The sequence below is a fragment of the Tiliqua scincoides genome, chromosome 3, assembly GCF_035046505.1.
Source record: "Tiliqua scincoides isolate rTilSci1 chromosome 3, rTilSci1.hap2, whole genome shotgun sequence".
Classification (NCBI taxonomy): Eukaryota; Metazoa; Chordata; class Lepidosauria; order Squamata; family Scincidae; genus Tiliqua; species Tiliqua scincoides.
In genome coordinates, this window is record NC_089823.1 from 53,331,854 (window position 1) to 53,352,770 (window position 20,917).

General features: G+C 41.5%; 1 long non-coding RNA gene across 1 annotated transcript in view; it reads left to right on the plus strand.

The window, feature by feature from the left end:
• Positions 1 to 1,032: 1,032 nt before the first annotated feature.
• The window catches only part of LOC136645417 (uncharacterized), a 398,421-nt gene continuing 378,536 nt past the window's right edge, over positions 1,033 to 20,917 (plus strand). The window contains exon 1 of the long non-coding RNA XR_010794131.1: positions 1,033 to 1,123. This is a non-coding gene — a long non-coding RNA (uncharacterized lncRNA). The remainder of the gene's footprint in view (positions 1,124 to 20,917) is intronic.

A 20,917-nucleotide genomic window follows, 5' to 3' on the forward strand; every position in this document is an offset into this window, starting at 1 on the left:
GTAATACGTTCTGAATTCATCCAATCATACCTCAGTAGCCTTCACTCTGAACATTCCTGAAGAAAGAGGCGCTGTAATCATTTGCTCTGGGAAATCAGGCCTTTTCTGTTCATGAAGTGCACTGAAGCAGTTGCATCAGGCAACAGACTGGATAAAGGTTTCTTTACTGTACAAAAGTACAGTAGTGTGCTAGAGCAGTGGTTCCCAAACTTTTCAACTGGCCGCTCCCTTGACCTACTGGGCCATTGGCCGTGGCTCCCCATTAGGACTACAATCCTATATATTGTACAAAGCAGTGAATTTTTTGTGAGGCTTCCATGACCCCCCTGGCTGGTTTCTGTGGCTCCCCAGAGAGCCACAGTTTGGGAGTCACCGGACTAGAGTGTCAGAGATGTTCTAGTTCACCACTTTTCTCTCCTCTGCCGTTCCATCTCTTCTCCACTTCCCTCTTCCTTTTTGAGCCCAGGGAACAGAAGAAGCAGTAGTGGAGGTAGTGGCTGGCACATCATCAGGTAAGTGGAGTTGGCACTTGGCCTGCCACTTCAGGTGCTGGTAGTCTTGGGTGAGCTCTGTGGGACATCCAGAAAAATCAATGAAGTCATTCTGCCATTGCCCATTGCTGGATGGAGATTGATGGCCACCATTCTTTCCCAATGCCCATTCTAGTTTTGTTTCTCCTATCTCTTCCAAGTACATTAGAAGACTAAAGTGTACTGCTGCTGATGCAGTATGCCTGAGATCTGAGAAAAATGCTGGACCTTTCAGTTTGAATGAGCTTTAACTTCATTACTGGAGTCTGAAGTAATTAGTTGAAAATGGGAATTCAATTTAATCTAAAGGATGGCTATTATAATGCTCTGCCTCACCTACAGCTTTCCAAGGCTTTTAGCCTCTTGACAAGCAATCTATCAAAGGAGGAATGTTGAGTGCATTCATTTTTGACTTCCATTCTTCTCTTACAGCAGCTCAAGTGACTCCAGCTGAACTCTGGCATTTATCACAGACAAAATTAGGTCAGCAAAGAACATAGAGGTACACAACTGAAAAGGGGATACATTTGTCCTATAAAGGGAAAGAGAGAAAGCGATTCTCAGATTGTTTAATTCAGCTGCTGCTCATTGAGGTAAGAGGTTTTTTCTGAGAAAATGTCTAAGTGGTTTTTCAATATGTGCTCTGTCAGGGTAGCTTAAATGGTTATATGAAGATAATTCAGTATGTTTGCTAGCGAACTGCATAATCTGAGTTGAAAAGGTATCGCTTGGTCTCCCGGATAGTTGCAAATAACTGTTGATGTTATCCTGGAGATAGTTTTAATGGTCTCTTCAGTGAAAGTGTTGAATTCTGTTTACGTCCAATGGCATGAAGCAGTAGGGGGAGTTGCCCACCTACAAACACATAGTACAATGGAAGACAAATATAGCTGTTTTTTCTTCTCAACTCGTCATGTTACATTTGCTCTTTATTCAGCATTTTAACTATTGGATTTGGTGCTCATTGTCTGTTTTTCAGTTTATGCTCAAGTTAGCATAGCATGCTTCTATAATACATATGGCCATAACCTAATGCCCTTACAAGCTGATCAAGTGGAAAGATGAAATTTCTTCTTTAACTATTCAGAAGTTGGTTGATTTATCACCAAATTTTACACATTGAGTAGTTTGGAAGTAACCTTACTTGTTTGGGTGTAGGTAAGAATTGTGGCACTTTCATGAACTTATTGAGTCATGAGTTAGAAAACTTTTGAACTATTTTAGAGTATTTTTGTTTAATGCCTGCAAATAAATAACAGGTTATTTAGTAAGTCCCAACTTATTTAATTCTCCTATGAATAGACTGAATGCGGTAGGTGTAAATGCTCAGATTCCAAATGCTTTGGAATTTGAGCATTTACACGTACCGCATTCAGTAGGTATGCTTTGGAATTCACTGGATGATAAACCAGAGCTGCCTTGTGTATTACCAAGACACTGCAAAAAAGGAAGTGAGACATACATCTCACTTGATCAGACGCACTCCTAGAAAGTGTGTTTAGATTACCTTTCTGCATGTGAGCCAGTTTCATGTATCACATATACATGTTCCCAATTAATACATGAAATCAAACACAGTTAACAAGCGTTAAACATCAATTTGTATGTATAGAGTTATAAAAGCCCTTTTAAACCACACATTACTTTTTTAGTGTATATATGATGTGAAGCCTTTGGAAAACTGATAGAGATACTGAGATCTCAGTATCCAAGTCCAAGTCTAACCTTGGCACCACGCTGACTAATTTTGGGGGCTGTTTATTGGGAAAGTCTTTAGAAGACCGTACTTGGTCACTGTATCCATTTCAAAGTTAGAATCTGGTCCTCCTCCTTCCTTTCTGTATTTATAAGTAGTTACCTCAATATGAGCACAAAAATATACTCAAGGGTTTTCAGGATCAATTGTGGAATGATGGACACAGCAGTATTAGGAAAAAGAAGGGCCCAATGCTTAAAGGCTGTGTGTGAAACACAGTTCTTCAAAGAACATCTATATGTTGGGTTTCAACATTATTTAAAATTTTAAAGATTTTTACTGCCAATCTATCGTTAATCACATTATCACAGGGAAACAGACAAATTCTATGAATGAGCAATGGCATTTATTTTGCTCTTGCAGGATTACTGCAACATGAAACAATCACAACACCTTTGAGGGAAAATAGGATGTGAAGCTTGGATATGTGTCCACCCTTCATGTCAGAATGCACACCTGTGTGGAGGATGCAGGCCTGCTACCTCTTCAGTAGAGGCCCTGCTGCTCCATCATCATGTCCTGCCCGTACTTCTTATGGTGGCAATGACTCGTAACAAGGTCTCTTGGTTAGCAGTGTGCAGGTCATAAAACTCCCTTCCATGGAGGTTCACAGATGGCTCTCAGGCTATAGGTTGTGAAGACCTTTCCATTCTGTCTCATCAGACATTTGAACTATGTTGAATTCTTTGTCTGGCCTCTGTTTCTGCTATGATTGTTCACTGTTGCCATTTTCAACTTTTAATTATAATGTCTTATTTTATTATGGCCTTTGTGCTGTTTTTTTATGTAGGACATTTTGAAAGCCTTTACTTGTGGAAAAGAATGCTAAAAATACCAATAATAAATACACATATGACAGGGAAGGTTGGGTGACTGATGTGTGATTTAATGAACAGGAAGCTACCAAATCAAGACAATGGAAAGTGAAGGGCTTGAATAGGTCCTAACTGTGGGCAAGCAGAGTGCATTGAATCTTGGGGGGAAAGGGGGTAACAGGCAAAAATAGGCTTGCACTCTGGGACAAGAAAGAGTGACATGCAAAGGCATGACACTAAGATCTTCTACTGACTGTGTGGAGATTGGGGTGGGGCCACTGGATGAACTGACATTGGAGAGAGGACTAATGCATGTGGTTCCACTTTCCTTTCCATCTATTCAGTGAACATCATGGGGAATAACTGACAAATTGGGGAAGACCCTAACTCTACCTCCCACCATTGGTGATGATGCAGCTGTGCCAATGGAGTGCATGCTGCATGCAATGATGGGGGTGGGGCAATTTCCCCCATCATTTCCTAGTCAGGAGACCAGGAAATTGTAAGGAAAAACATTTTTCCCTTACCTCTCTATAGGCCTCCTGGTGGCTTACGGTTCTTCTTGGACCGAAACCACTTATATAACTGGCTTGAGGAGTGAAAAGGGAAGGGTTGGGTTCAAAAAGAGGGGATAGGATCCTGGTTCATACTGGTGCTGCCTGGATCCACTTTTCTCTCCCCCCCCCCCCCCGACATGCCTCCTTCTCCCTTCCTCTTTCCTGCCACCAGCATACTGAGAGCAGTGGAGCCTCCAGGAGCCACAGCTGCATGTCCCGTGCCTTGCCCATTTGCGGCAGTGGTCCAGAATTGTACAATGGTGACCTGGTTTTCACACTGCCACAAAAGTCCTTGCACTGCAAGAATGTGAGTTCCGGCAGTGCAATGCCCAGATAGGATTGGAATCCCAGTCACAGTTTACTACAACGATCATATGTGCAACCAAAATATTAATAGCTTTTCATCACTGGTTGTACTTACAGGGAAGTTGTACGTTCACCCGGCAGCACAAAAGTCAGAGTTCAGCACTTGTAATTTAACAATAGAGGTAATCAGAACAACTGCTTGAGAGACCAAACTCTCTTTTTGACATGCTTGGTGATCTATTACAAGATTGGCGGAGGTGAACTAACAAAGTATAGGAACAGAATCATTGTGCATATGCAGGGTTGCACTCTAAAGCTCAAAGGAGGCAGGATAAATCTCATTAATAAGATGATCATTCTATCTTGTTAATATCGTAATGGTTGCTGGGTGACCACCTTTGTTAAGCTGAATGATTGCTAATTGTCAAGGATGGTTGGTTGATGCTCCCTGAATAGGAACTAATGTATGAAGCTCCCTTTCCTGCTCAGGAAATGTGACAATCTTCAGTTAATGGTAGAGAAAGAGTGTACTTTTGTGGTATAAATTGGGGGACAGAGTCAGCCTGAGAGTTGTTCACTTATGGTTTAGCGGAACTGACAGAAACCAGACTGAAAGGGATCATTTTGGAAAGTGGTTTTCCAGCTTCTACCCCTTTAAAGCAGGGTTGGGAACATTCTGAGGATCCATAGGCAAAAGCACCCATCACTTCTGGGTTCTCCCCAACATCACTGCAGCCACTGTCAATGAAAGGAAGAAGCCCTTTTAAAACCAGTTTCTTACCTCCCTGTTGGTGGCGATGGTAGCAGCAGTGGCAGGGAGAACCTGGAAATGATGGGTGCCGTCACCTACAGGTCCCACTATTCACACCTCCTCTTAAGGGGGGAGAATTTAAAAAACACAAAACCTGGGGGGTTCCACCCCCAGGTTGGGGGCCACTGATTTAGTGAGTCTGAGCATTTAGAGAATCGAGTGGCTACACCATGCTGAGGATAACTTTCAGTGTCTTTTGCTTATTTATATGTGTAAATGAATAAATATTACAAAACCAGCATAAGTTCCAAAGTGCACTCTTCAAACCAAAGCCTGTACCACTACTCCTGAATTGTTCTTCTGTTGGGCAAGTGGTGTCACTTAACATATGTTTTCCATAGATATTTTGATAACTGGTGTTTCAAAAAAAAGGGGGGTGGTGGTTAAAAGACTGCCCTTTCCTGCATTACATGTTTTCAGGTACCTAATAATGTTTGATCACATGTATAAAATGTAAAGTGTTAATGTTAATACTTCAATGTGTTAATGTTAATGTAATCCCTGAATTTTACAGGCAGAAGTTGGCAATCATGCAAGGACAGTTGTCACAGCTCTCCTACAAGTGCTGCCTCTGTCCCACGTTAGAGGGATGGCAGTGCAGTGGCAAGTCTTCTCTGTAGCGTGTCACTGGCAAGCGTGTCAGAGCTGCTAGTGCAAATGGCCAGCAATACTGTGTGCCTGCCAGTGACAGACCTGAACCATGCTGGAGCTGGTAAGGTAGCAGAGGAGGTAGGCTGTGGATGGTTCAGGGAAGGTTTGGGACAGGAACAAGTAGAGAGGAAGGCAGGGGTGGTTTGGGGGCAGATGGGGTGGATTTTGGGGGCAGCAACATGCACAGGGATCTTAATCCCTTTCTTGCATCCTTGCACACTCCTTCCTCTCCTTGGTGTTGCACCAATTTGGCGTGGATCCAAGGAGATCCATACACAACCAGGTGGCCTAGACAAATGTAAGCAGAGTTTTTTTTAACCTTTCGCAGGCTGCCTGGTCGCCCTCCCCCCACTTTGCAGCACACACGTTGTTGATGTGTCTGCATGCGATGGAGTGACTGGAATAAGACTGGTTAGTTTAATATGACTTCTTTCAGGAAGTCATTTCAGACCTTATAATTGAGGATCGAGGCCAGGAAGAAGGTTAAGATTCAGCAGATGCTGTTGCCAAGCCTGCCCTCTTCCTGGTCCCAATCCGTCCTCCTCCCTGCCCACATTGCTTTCCGATTCCACTCACCCCTTGCACACACTTATCGGGGCTAGTGGGTGTCCCTTGTCCACTTGTGCACACAATCAGCTGCATGTGGCAGTAGCCATGCTGCACATTCTGGTATGTTGCCTCTTGCAACAGCCAGAAAATGCCTATCTCTGTAGTAATGCTTGTTCCAGCAAAGTTACGCACCCATAGGATTGGGTTGTGCATCTCACAAGTGCATGTTCTCCAGTAATTTTCTGTTACCTACCTTCTTGGGTGTCCTATATCTCCAGACCCAATATTGAAGAGGGGGAAAAAAAGAATGCACTATTCTGCAAAGGTTATTGTTTGGGGCAGCCTTTTAAATACCAGCTAGACTCATGGAATAGGCCTTTCAAAACTGCTGCAAGGACTCATCCTAATATGATTACAGTACTATAGAAGTGCTACTTCTGGCCTTCAGGATTGAACCAGCTGCTCCTATACATCTTCCTTTGTAAGTTAATGTTAGTAGAACAAATGTTAGTGGCACAAGGTTGCAAGTGGGAGTCGATTCAGAAAGGAATATGTGCTGTTTTTTTTTCTTTTGAAGGGCAAAGCAGTTTTTTTAGTGATCTTTCAATGCAAGGTAAAGTTCAGGGTCTTTTGTGTGAGAAATTAGCATGTTCTCAGGGTCTCTTGCAGTCTTAGCAAAAGTGTGCACAGTGATGAGAATTTCAGACATTCCAGGTTAACCTTGGCCAAAGCTGTGGTCACTTGTAAGTCTAAGGAAAAATGCATTAGGTGAATCTATTGGGTTTTTTTTTTAAAACTGCCTTTTGTTGGAAAAGACATCTGTAAACAGTATTTACTGCTTCTCAAAGTAATGAGTGGATGATGTAATTTTCAAGGGAGAAGTGACAGGTTGAGGTGCTTAACCCCTTCCCCATACCTCACTCCTTTGCCAAACCCCCCCATCCCAGCCACCTGGGTGCAAGAAGCACATGCCATGTGCAAGAAGCACATAGGTTGGACCCATTCACCTGGGATTTGCAGGACAAATCCCTGCAAATTTGGATTTGCAGGACAAAAACAGTAGCCATGAAAGGGTGACGTACACATCTCAGCTTCCTTGTATCGTTTTTAGAAATTGCATTCTTTGCAATGGATTATTGGGAACTTGCGTTCTAAAATCCATATTTGCTGCCAAAAATGTACATTGGCCTAAAACTTGTACTGTTTATGAGAACCAAATAGTTTAAACCACTTGTGTACCTATACCCATATTATATATGTGCTTGTTTGAATGTGCATAGATGGGAGCATGGCAGTGGTTCTGATCCCATTCATTCAATTCAATTCTTTCTTGAAATTTTTTTACCACCTTTCCTCCAAGGAGCTCATGGTGTTATACATGGTTCCTCCCCTGTCTTCACAACAACCTGAGACGTAGGTGAAGCTAAGAGATAGTGACTGGTTCAAGGTCCACCCAGGAAGCCTCATGACTAAATGGGGATTTGAACTTGTATCTTCCAGATCTAAGTCCAACTCCCAAACTATTACACCACCTAGTTTTACACAAGTAAATGAGGATATCTACAGTAAGCTCCCACATCCACAGCTGTTATCATGATGGACTCTCTACAGGTGTTCTCAATTATGGAGGTAGATTGAGGGTAGAACCTGCTTCCACAATGCCACGTTCAAGAGCACATGCATTCATTCAATGAATGAAGAAGGCATATCTTCAAGTTTTTTTTTCTTTGCCTTTCATGTGTTATATAACCAGTATATCTTTTTATATATTTATTACTCAAATTAGCTTTGACAGGAGATTTGATTCCTTCCTACACTTCCTTTTAAGTATCTTAAATAAGCAAGCTAAGATCCACAGGTGCACACAAATTAGGGTGGGTTGAAATTAGCTAGTTTCATCTGCTCTCTTAGTTTCAGTTGCTGCTGAGAGTGCTGTAGGACTAAAAGTGATTTTAAAATAGAAATCATTAACAGCTCACTCAAGTGTTCTACATTCTAGATATCAGAAAATAATTAAAAGCACATTAAGTAAGCATGTAGTGAAAGTGTACACATATGCAATATGCAGAATTAATAAAGAGGAAAAACTCAGAGACTTTGGTATGTACTTATTCTGGGCTGGTATATATTCTGTATATGTATAGACATTTGAAACTCAAGAGGATTCCAGCCTCAATCCGCTTGTTCATGCTATAGAACTTCTGTTAAGTGCAAATTCTTTTTTTTTTAATTAATTTTTCCAAAAACAAAAATAACAAACACGCATAACACATAATACAATACATACAATACATAAACATACATACAGAGGGTGCAAGATATCATACATCACTATAACTAATAAATCATTACATATTTCCTAATCCAGTTCCTCTTCTACGTTAGCCTCTTAATATTTATCATTTATCTATCATATCATATATAATATATCATATATATAATATATTCATCTAAATACCCTGTCTTATATTTCTACAACTTTATTTTCAACTAAGCATAAAATAATTTTCATTACTCATTCTATATCGGTTTCACTGTTAAGCCAAGCTGTCTAAAAATCTGTCCATTTCCACCACATTCATTATTTTCTCTATAAATTCATCTTTCATTGGGATCTTCATGTCTTTCCAATATCTGGCATATAAAATTCCCACTAGAATTAATATCATAATCCAATATCTAACATATTAAATTCTAACAACTTTTAATATCCAAATAATTACATATATCATTTCTCTATCTATAACATCGAAAATTAATATATCCTCATGACTAAATACATAAACATATACGTAAACATCCAAAATAATATCACCTAAAATTAATTCTAATCATTAAAATTATCCTCTAAAATTCTAACATCTATTAATATCAAGCTAACTAAAATTTTATACATATTACATATCACCTATAAAACTTCTCATTGACATCTAATAAACTTTAATTTCTAATATACAAAATTAACACATTACTGTCTTTCTTTTTATCTATTCCCTTGTCTCCAATCTAAATATCAACAGGTCTGCCATATCTCTTCTCTTCTCTAGACTTTAACTTTCCATCTTTTTTTTCTAATAAATTTCACATGAATTCCTCTTAACAGATCACAGTTTAATGTACTCGCTCTTCTTGCTAACTCAACATCTTGATGAGTCATCTCCTTCACTTGATCATTCTAATCTATGTCAGTTGGTTGAAGTATTTCTTCTTCCTTCACTTGATCAATCTGCATCAATTAGTCAAAGTAGTTCTTCTCCTTTCTGGTCTGGTGACTTTTGAGTCTTTATCTTCCAAGCTGTCTCCATTAACATTATCTCTTCCAATTGTTTGTTTTGTCCTGTCTCCAGTGTTTTGGATTTATCCTCCATTTCTTTGCTCTTTTGTTGATCCTCTCCTGTTTGTTGCATATTAGACTCATTTGTCTGTTGAATTAAGATTTCCAGGCTAATTTGGATTTGTAAATATTGATTTGCTTGTTGCTTTCCCATTTCCAATACTTTTTCCATAATCCTTTGTTTTTTCTCATATGATTCGGATATATCATCTTTGAGTTGCACACTAAGATCATTTATTTGTGTAGTTAACGCATCCAAACTAGCTTGAATCTGCAGATATTGATTTGTTTGTTGCTGTCCCATCACCACTAATCACTAATCACCACTAATCTGTCCCATCACTGCTGTCCCATCACCACTAATCACTAATCACTCTATATTGTCTTGTATTGTCTGCTTCCATTCTTTCCTTTCAGTTCCTCTTGTGTTAATTTTCCCAAGCTGGAGTCCAGGGCAGAAGAGCTCCTAACTTTCACTCCTTTCCCTGCCACCCTTTTTCTTCCTCCTTATATCTTCTTTCTTCTTACTTCACTTGTCAAGTCCTGTTCTTGTACTTGTAGTATCTTTTTTTAGTCCACTAGATGTCCCTGCTGTTCTTATTTCTGTTTATATCTTATTTCTGTTATTTATATTTGTTTCTATGTCAACTGCATTCCTTTCCAAAAGATAATCAAAGAAATGAAAACAATCAACCACTTTTGTAAAACAAAACAAAAAATGCAGGTCTCCAACTGCTCTCCACAGCCACTCCACAAGCTCTCCACAGGAAAAAGAAACTGAACACTCCACAACAATAATTGTATTCCAAGACGGTTAATTTGTAGTCCAACGAATTTTAGATTTATAGAGTTATGCACTCATATTTCCATAACAAGCTCGGCAGATCTCCTCCAAAGCTTCTTCTCACATCAACAAACAAATACGCAGAGAAAGCCTCCCACTCCTTCCTCTTCTCCCAGGATGGGGAAAGCCTGCCCCTCCTTCTCCTTCTCTTGGGCAAAAGCTTAATCAGGCAGTCAATTAGTCAATTAATGCCAAACACACACAATGAAACAACACTCACTTGCTTATTTCAGCTTCCTTCCCTGCTTGGAGCCTTCGGCTTAATTTCAACATTGAATCCTCACCATCACCGACATTGATGGCTGGGTTCCCTTGGAGAAAAAAACAGTCCCTGGCTGGACCCTTCTTCTCTCAAACCGTACACCATCTGTAGGATCAAGGCCTCTCCTGGCCACTGATCCTCAGATCTCATCAGACCTGTGATTCTGGGAAGAAATAGCATGTTTTCCAAGAGCTTTCCAGGAGCTCAGAAAAACAAGGCTACTCAGCCACGTTAGGCCCCGCCCCCATTCCAAATGTGCAAATTAAAATGGACTGAATGTTTTGCTTTTCCAAACAGAATATCTCCAAAAATGCTCACAAAAAATATTTATCTTGTAGATCAGGGGTGCCCAAACCCCAGCCCGGGGGCCACTTGTGGCCCTCGGGGACTCCCAATCCAGCCCATGGGAAGCTCTCAGTCTCCAAAGAGCCTCTGGTTCTCAGGAAACTTACTGGAGCCCGTGCTGGCCCAATCCAGCCCATGGGGAGCTCTCAGTCTCCAAAGAGCCTCTGGTTCTCAGGAAACTTACTGGAGCCTGTGCTGGCCCTATGCAATTGTTTTCAGCATGAGGATGACTCTTCAACCTCTCACATAAGCAGTGGAATGAGGGCTGCTAGCTTTTTGACATCTGTGATGCAGCAGTGGCAGAGAAGGAAACACCAGCTTTGCTTTGTGCAAGGCCTTTTATAGGCCTTGAGGTATAGTAAGACCTTCATTCATTCATGTAAGTTTCATCTCTAATATATTCATTTATGTAAATATATTCAAATTTTATTCCTGGCCCCGGACGCAGTGTCAGAGAGGTGATGTAGCCCTCCTGCCAAAAAGTTTGGACACCCCTGTTGTAGATTAAAGAAACAAACAAGCAAAAACATACATGGCTCAAGTAGGATCAGATTGGGAAAGTTTGAAAGGACTTGCCAAAGAAGTTAAGACTGTTTCATTTTTTGGCCGTAGTTGCTAGTAATATTGCTACCCTTGTGGTTCATTTGGCTAAGAAGTATTTTAAAGAGATTGTTCTTTTATACAGTAGAACCTCTTTAAGTTGACCACCCAAGGGACCCAAGAGGAAATTGGTCAACATAGGGAGGTGGTCAACATATGGGGAAAAACGGCATTTAAATATTATCATGTTTAGCTCCCAGGACAACAAATGCAAGGCCAAGTTATTATTTAGATTGGATTTTTTAAAAGTTTTATTGCAAATATCAATGAGAACTGATCCTCTTATGATGCTTACTAGTTATATCATCTATATCTATATCAAGAGACAGAGAATAAACAGCCCACAATCAGTGTTTAAAAAATACCCCTGAAAATTCATAAGCTTAAAAAAAATTGTAAGTTAAAAAAAATACTTGGATTCATAGCAGACAGGCAGACCAATGCTATCCCTTGCCAGTTCATAGCATGTAGCATGTTACATAGCCCCAAGAGCTAAAAAAAAACACAACAAAAAAACTTTTTTACTTAGGCTGCCTGGCCTCCACTGGGTCTGCTCAGATTCACTAAACGCCAGAAGGTGTTTGAAATGGTCCCTCACTAAAAGCTGTTGAGAAAACTACACAGTCAGGGATTAAGAGGACAGGTCCTCTCATGGATTGGGGACTGGTTGAGGACCAGGAAACAGAGAGTGGCTGTCAATGGGCAATTGACAAAAAAAGTGGAGAGAGGTAGAAAGTGGAGTGCCTCAAGGATTTGTCCTCGGACTGGTGCTTTTCAACATCTTCATAAATGACCTGGAAACAGGGATAAGCAGAGAGGTGGACAAGTTTGTGGATGACACTAAGCTTTTCTGAGTGGTGAAGACCAGAAGGGATTGTGAAGTGCTCCAGAAGGATCTCTCCAAACCAGGAGAATAGGCAGCAAAATGGCAGTTGTGTTTCAATATAAGTGTAAAGTAATGCACTGGTGATGGGAACCAAAGTGAAAGTACAGTGGCTTCACTATGCACAAGCAACCTCATGTCCCTCACAACTTGGTACATGTCCAGGTACAATCAGCAGCCGGCACAGGTCTGTTGGCTATGTGCAGTGTGCCCACCTATAAAAACCCTTTCGCACATGCGCTAGCAGGCATAGGGGAGAGAATGTCGCGTGGCTTCTTGCTTTTCCAAGATGGGACAAACCACACAAAACACACTCCCTGCGGCTCTAAGGCTGCATAATGCTAAAACTAGGGCTCAATTGCTTTATGGTTCTGAGATCGCCCCATATTTAAACACCAGGTCTTTAGAGGTGATCCAGACCAAATTTTTGCGTCAACTGATGTATGTCCCCCGATGTGTGCCGAATACTGTGGTTAGGCTGGAATCTGGTACCCCAAGTATAGAGATGTCGATGTGGCTAAATGCCTTGCATTATTTTTTGAAGATTCTCTCGAGACAGGGTAATTTTACTCATTTGATCTTTTTGGATCCCTTTATAGGCTCCTGGGAAAAGAGGTGCCTGGATTACTTTAATTTTTGCGATCTTTCCCCTGAGTCTTTAACGATGATGAGCCTGGGAGACGCAAAAGAAATTTTGCGTCAGAGGTTGGTGGATCTTGAAATGAGATCTGCGAGAGCCAGACTTTCTACATATGTTTTTCTTGGGGATCAAGCTCTTACGCTTTCTCCTGCCAGGTATTTTTATAACATCGTTATTCCAAAATTCAGGATTGCTTTTACTAAAGCCAGGTGCAACGCACTCCTATCAGCAGTTCTTTTGGGGCGTTACGCAAAGCGTCCTTATTCAGAGAGACTGTGCCCCTGCCATAATAATGTGGTGGAGACAACTGCCCACATTATTCTGCAGTGTCCAAAGTATGATGATTTGCGATCTAAATTTATTTTCCCGATCTTTGGCGCTGTAATGGGGATGCAGGTGGAGGAGCAGCTTGCCTTTCTGCTGTCTGATGTAAATCCTGATATATCGCTCAGGGTGGCCCATTTCTGTCATGCTGCACAGTTGATAAGAAAGAAAATTGAGAGTATAAATTGATGATTTTATGATTTTATATATGTGTAAAGGGATGTTGGTTTTAATTTTGTGTATTTTGTTGTGTTGTTTTGTGACTAGCTGGTCGAATGACCGTTAATAAAGTATCTACCTATCACAAAACACAGGCCCACAGTATCGCGTTCAGTGGGCAACTTATGGAAGGTAAATTAATACTCTGTGCAATGGTTGATGTGGTCAAGATACAACTTACGGAGGTGGTCAGTACAGAGAGGTTGGTCTCCCATACTGTATTTGCAGTGTCTGTCCATACTGTGAAAATTAGGTCAACTTAAGGAGGTGGTCATTATAGAGAGGTGGTCAACTTTGGAGGATCTACTGTATAGCAGAAGGGGAGCGACTATTCCTCTTCACCCCAGCATAAAGTCTCTCCCAGTGGCTATTTGCAGGTGTCTGTTTTGGCTGTGAACCCTTTGGGACAGGGAACCATATTGTTCACTTATCTCACTGAGTAAACTGCTTTGTGAACTTCTTGTGTTCATAAGCTGTATATAAATAATAATAATAATTAATAATAAATCTATTGTCACCTTGCACTCAGTGCATTTAAACAGGAAATAACTTTGCAAAGCAAGGTTATCTACTTGCCCCACTTCCAGTTGAAAACTGAAAAGGGCTAAGAAAATGCCATAGAGCAAGGGCCTCCAAACCCCAGCCCGGGGGCCTGATGCAGCCTGCAGCGAGCCTCTATCTGACCTGCGGCCAGCCTCTGATCCCCTGAGAGCTTCTGGCCCAGTTAACCAAACACAACTGGACTTGTGCTTATGGGGCAGGGGAATGGGGGTCCATTTAAGTGTGTGCTTTTATTTTTCAGGCTGTGGTGGTGCTTGGAGAAATCCTGGACATTTGAGCCCATTCATTCATTTATTCATTCATCTAAGTTTCATCTCTAATGCTTTTAATTTTAAATTATTTATTTAAATTTTATATTTAATTTTTTTTCCGGCCCTCGACACTGTGCCAGATATTTGATGTGACCCTTTGGCCAAAAAGTTTAGAGACCCCTGCCATAGAGGTTAATGACGGTTTTGTTGACCCAAATAATTATAATAATTCTTTGCACATACGGTTTTCCAGTGCATGGATGTATACTGCAGAAGGACAAAAACTTGTATGATGATTTTGCATGCTTTACTGCAGGGGTGTCAAACACAAGGGCCCTAGGCCAAGTGTGGTCCCTGAAGCAGTTTATCTGGCCCTCATTATAATTGGGCTCTCCTAGCTTGATAATCGAGCAATCTCATACCTTGAAATAATGAACAAGATTTGCACATTTTCTCTTCTGCCATTTGCAGCTAATGAGTTTCAATGTGAGAACGAAGTGCTTATTTGTGGCCATCATATGTCAATAATGTCACTTTCTGCTTCTTTCAGCCCTCATGAATGCTACCTTCAGCCCTCTGTATAAAATGAGATTGACATCCCTACTTCACTGTGTAGGCATCTTGGACAGCCATGCAGAGCAGGTTCCCAACCACACATGCATATGTAGTAATAAAATAGACATGGGCAATCTTTACCATGCCAGTGTACATATTTATGAATGCTCTTTTCTTTCTGTACTGCGTAGGAAAAATGTCATATGTGAATTGACCCTAGCTTGTGCTTGGCTTATCAGTGACATGCTGTTATTGCTCCGAGTTTGCTGTCTTCTGTTATTTAGTGCCCCCCACCCCCTGATGTAGCAGTGTTGAACCATTTCAGTCTGTGGCCTCTCCTTGAACTCTGTAAAATTGTGACTTTTCTTTGAACTCTCTGCTTTCAGTTGCTCTGACCTTGTTGCTCACTTATAACTCATGTGCCATTTATCACTCCCAGACTTACAAATATTGTTGGGCAGAGACCTGAGTGCAATCATTCATACTATAGCCTCTTTGTATTTGAGCTTCATGGCTTCCATATCATGTAACCGATAGGGAGAGATTAGTTAGAAAGCTGTAATTCTTTTGAGGGATTGTGATGATACTGTACCATAAACTGTGAAATGATGCTCAAGAGGTTTGAGATCATCAAAGCCATGAGATTATATTACAGCGTCTACAATCAGTCTCTGTCAATATCCATTTTGTAATAGTTTTTCTGCAACATGGGTGTGAAATATTGGTTATTCTATAGGCTATGAAACTCCCAGTTGTATCAAACCTTTCATTGCTATGGTTGTCACCCAGGGTATGACAGAAACCTGATGTGACATAAATGGGGATGAATGTGTGTGCAATAATGCCTTATGGAAATCTTCTGTTCTTTCAACCATGTCCAGGTACATTGTCATCAGCCGCTTGTGGAAGGGGGCAGTTAAAACACATAGGCAAATCAAGAGAATTCTGGTGATGAGAGAACACACTGTATTGCTGCATTTTTGTTTAATATTGGGGATGTGTGTGTGTTTGTGTGTGTTGGGAAAAAGTTTTCTGCTAGTGCTTGTGGATGCTCAAAAAGAGGTATTCTCAACCAGTTCTTTTAGAATAATGAGCATTCATCCATTGTGCAAACGCATAGGAAATGTTGCCTGCAGCATCCTGCCTGCTCATTTTCCAAGTGTGTCAGGGTTCAAGGATGGTGCAATGCTTTCTGGACAACAGTGATACTTCTAGGTTTCCCTGCACCTATAGCAAGCTGCACTAGAGAATTCTATTGCATCCTTAATTCCAACACTGGGAATAATGTTGCTGTCCATACATTGACAGAAAGGAGAGATCGATGATGCCTTCCTGCTCTGAGGGTCATAGAGCGATGGATAGGTAAAGCACTCCTTTTGGGAACTGTTTCTACATTATCCAGTTTCTCATTGTCTTTGAAAGTCCGTGTTTGTTTTATTAATAACATAGTCAAATACAAAATATCTTTTGTTTTGATTAGTGAACACGTCAAATGAATCACTTGGGTCAAATGAATTACTGTCGTGGTGCAGACTATATTTTCTATAACTCTTTTAGTGTTTGGGATCAGTCCTACTTGGCTCTATTGAAAGGCAAATAGCCAGGCCATATAAAACATTATGGGAACCCTTAATAGCTTTCCCTTGCAGGCTTTCCAGACTATGTATCTTAAATTTTACTAAAACTGGACTGGATAGTAAGACGGAACTGCAGATATCTCATGAGGCAGAAGAGTGGTCATCTGGATGAGTGGTAAGATAATAGTGGGAAAGAGCTGAAGATCTCATCTTTGTGGAGAGAGCACATGTGGGGTCCCATGTCAAAGTAAAAACATTTCATAGGTGAACATACAAAGCGGCCTTAGACCATTGTTCCATCTAGTTCAGTATGGTTTACATTGACTGACAGTGGCTTTGTGGGGGGCAGTCAGGGGTCTTTCCCAGTCTTTCCTGGAGATGCTGAGGTTGAAGCTGGGGCCTTCTGCTTGTAGATAATTTGCTCCCCCATTGAGCTACAGTCCCACCCTATTATCCCACTTCATGAGGTTGTGGAGGGCAACAAAGCTGCAAACGTCCACCCAGTGATCCGTGCAAATTCAAGGGAAAGTAATGACTTAGGGTGCTTATCAGGAAGAGCAGGACATGGGGTGCTTCCTCCGTTCTCATCTCTGCACTTCTTTGTAATGTCCAGAGTGGAACTCTTGCATTTTATGTCCCCTCCATGAGTTGTTTTTTTTTTTAAACAAAACATGACAATCAAACAGTTAAAATAACTTTTTCGTACAGGCTACATTTGGAAAACCACGTGGTATGGAGGGGTTGAGCACCATCTCCTCCCCATCCCTGCTGGCACTCTTCAATTTCCTACTGCTGCATCCCAAGGCTTCATTTCACTTTAAAAAGAGGCTATTGCAGGCATCTGCATGTAGCATCTAGCCTGGGCCTCAGATGTGACAATGTGTGCTCGAGGCAAGTAATATGATATGGGTTAATTTATTAAATGAAATAGAATTGACTTGGATAAATTCACTCAGGTGTGAGGTGCCATGTTAATTCCTCTCAGCAGGAAGATAACATGTACTGTACTGTAAAAAGAATTCTATTTTAAAGTGGGAACAGTGAAGAAAGGACTGGGAAAAAATAAGTATATTGTAATGTTCTTATTTCATCTTGTACTTTTAATCCCATCCTTTCTCCACTAAGGGGTGGCATACATGGTTCTTCCCCCTGCCACATTTTGGCCTCACAACAATGTGGTGAGAAGGATTGTTCCTCAACCCTGCAGGTAATATATACCTTTTCCTTGTCGAGACAAAAAGAGAAAGGACAAGGCACTAAAATGGTCAAGGCACGCCACCAGCTTCTTGACAATTCACAAGGCACACCATGTTGCAGTAGGGGACTCACATCTCCCACTGGCCCTATTAATAAATGACCTTCTCCCAAATTCCTGTGGCACACCTGTGGACCACTCGTGGCACACCAGTGTGCCACGGCACAGTGGTTGAAAATGGCTGTACTAGTGTCTTTTCCTGAAAAGAAGTAACGCAACAAGGTGAGGCAATTTTTGGAGGGAAAACATTTTCTGGGCCATTCTTCACACTGCTGCCTCAGTGGTTGCATTATATAACCAATAAAATAGCCCCTGAAAAAGAATAACAGGACCCTGCATTACACACAGTTCTGCCTACATGTTGACAGTTGCTGTGGGGAATGGCAGAGTTTGCGACCCCTGCAGCGGTAAAATGTGTTGGAAGTTTGACAGGAAGTGAGCTAGACTTGTATAATAACAGTGGGCATGGATGTAAATGTTGGCCTTCACCATTGGGGGAGATTTCGGGGTTAGGTTAAAGCAGCATTTCTCAAACTGTGGGTCGCGACCCAGTCATGAGCCCATTTCAGGTGAGTTGCGTTGCACCTAGCTGAGCCACCATTGAAACTACAGAGCTGGAAACAGAGGGTACCGAGCTGCTGGGCAGAATGGGCTCCCGGTTGGAAACCGCATGGTGCTTTGCCCTGAATAGGTGGGAAGGTGGGACGCTGGAAAGGGTGGAGGGCTGTCCGGTTATAGAAGGATCCAAGTCTATGTTCTGTGTTCTGCTTTGACTTCCAAGCTGGAATGTTGAATTCCAAGCTATGCAAAATAACAGCATGAGCATGCTGTGTAGTGGGACCTTTGGCTGATCAGGGCTTAGGTTTGAAGCCTAAATTGATGATGATGTTCTCTATTTACTGAATTTCTACCCCGCTCTCTCTGAAGGGCATTCACTTTCCAGCAATGACATCACTTCCAGTGGGCCCTGACAGATTATCATTCTGAAACGTGGGTCCTAGTGCTAATAAGTTTGAGAGCCACTGGGTTAATGGTCTGTGGGTTGCTCTCTTCAACTGACACAAGAATCCTGACTTCTTTCCCTGTTTTCTTGTTTCTGCCCATGTCTAGCAACGACTGCAATGGTCATGGAAAGCCTTTAACTAAAGTCAGTTTGCTGTGTGTGGGACTGTGTTACTCCCTCAGCTCCGCTAACAACATTTAGCAACACTCATCATATTGTGTAGTGAGTTTCCATCCTTTTCTCTGCTCCATGTCGCTGATGGAGACTAATGGATGTTGAGAAATTTACGGTGGAATGGTGCCAGTTCACTCATAATAAGTTAGGACTTTGTACTTCAGAAAAAGCATGTGTGCTGGCAATTAAAGATGAGGGTCCTGGTGAAATATATGCAATTTTCTCTATGTGAGGGAGAGCTGTGTAAGAATTTCATCTTTTGTGAAATTGCCTTTTCTCTGACCTATGACTCTGAAATGTACTTTGGCAAACGTTACTGCTCTTTATGGATATTTGTGAAATGAACCACATGGCATGTCATTAATTTTAAAAATAAATTTGTCCTAGAATTTGAAACTTGGTATGACTGTGCACAAAAAGTATTCAACATCCATGGTGTTCCTGTTATCTCACCCTTTGAAGGAATTTTTTTTGGTTTTTTTTTAAGGGGGAGCATAATGATGTTTGTATATCCATTTGATCCGACAAAGCTATACTTCCCTTATAAAATTCCAATAATGCATTGTGTCTAGATTTGGCACGTGGAATATCCCTGGAAAACTAACTTTATCCCACTAAGGGCGCAATCTAACCCTTGACTCACGATAAGGCACGTTTGTGCCTCCTCAGGAGGAAGCCAGGCCAGCGCTCAGAGAAGCGCCGGCCGGCAGAGGCCAACACAAGGAGAAAAGGTAGGCAGGGAGGATGCAGGAGGGAGGCTTCCTGGGTGGGGAGAGGGTGGGCAGTGGGCGGCCCCGGGCGGGTGTGTGGGGAGCGGGAGGTGGGGCTGGGATCCGACAGTTATACTGGATCCCAATCCCTGTTCCTTGGGAGAACGGAGCGGCTTGAAGAAGTCCAAGGAGACCCATAGGGGCCAGAGGCTCTTATCCAGAGGTAAGGGGAAATTTTTCCCCTTGCCTCTGGCTGAGCCGCTTATGGCTCCTATCCTCCGTTGGATACAGCGCAAGCCTCTTGGCTTGCCTGTTCCAGCACAGGATAAGGTTGCGCCCTAAGTTGGTTTTGTTCTGATCAGTAGGACCCACAAACCTTTGTCCATAATGCCCTCTTCTTCAACACTTGATGTGACATAGTAAAACAAAACCTGCTCCTAATTTATAATACAGTGACCATACACGTAATACACACTTGAGTAAAATACAGCCTAAGTCCACAAGTATGTTCAAGGATGAATGTCCCAAATAATAGAATAAGCAAACCAATGGAACTCCTATTTTACAGCATAGTAGGTGCTAATGTGTTATAATACAGATGCAAGTATTCTAGAAGAGTTTAAACTACAATGGAGGTTAAACTACAACTACATTAGCACGTCAATTTGCCCAAAGAAGATACAGCAACAATTCATGGTGATTCTTTCATTACTTACACTGGTGGTATCATGCTGAAATCAACAACAGTAAATCATAGAAATTGTTTGTTGCCATCCATAATAATGATCTGTTCCGTATTGTAATCTGTACTTAAATGTGCCTGGAACTGAACAGGGTCTTCTGTAAGCAGCATGGTCTGTACACCTATCTTGGGGACCTGTTCTAGTCAGAAAGGTGGCATGTATGTATATTTATGATATTTGTTTCTTGCCCCTATAAGGAGTTCAGGGCTATGTACATAAGTTCCATACCTGCATTTTATTGTTACAACAACCCTGTGAGGTAGATCAGACTAACTGATCCATCAAAGTCGCTGATCCATCAGTGGGATATAAAAAGTTATACCTCTGACCATTTGATTAAAATTGCCCATGAATTATTTCGGGCTTGGATACCGTTCAAAAGCCTTGCACAACAAGGCAGCCTGCAAGACAAGGATCAGAAGTGACACATCTAAAAAGGTTGTTGGTTCTGTACGTATGTTTTACTAAGAAACCAATTTTTCGTATTGCATAATGTAGACACTGGCTTTAGAATAATGTAATTCCTTCTCATTGGTTACTAACATCTGGGGCCCTTCTGAATGATTATGATATTTAATTCCAGCTGCTCCAGCATGAACCAAAGAGTGCTCTCCTCCTTAGAAAGAGGGCAAGAGGTGAGAGAGAGGGGATGGAATTGAATG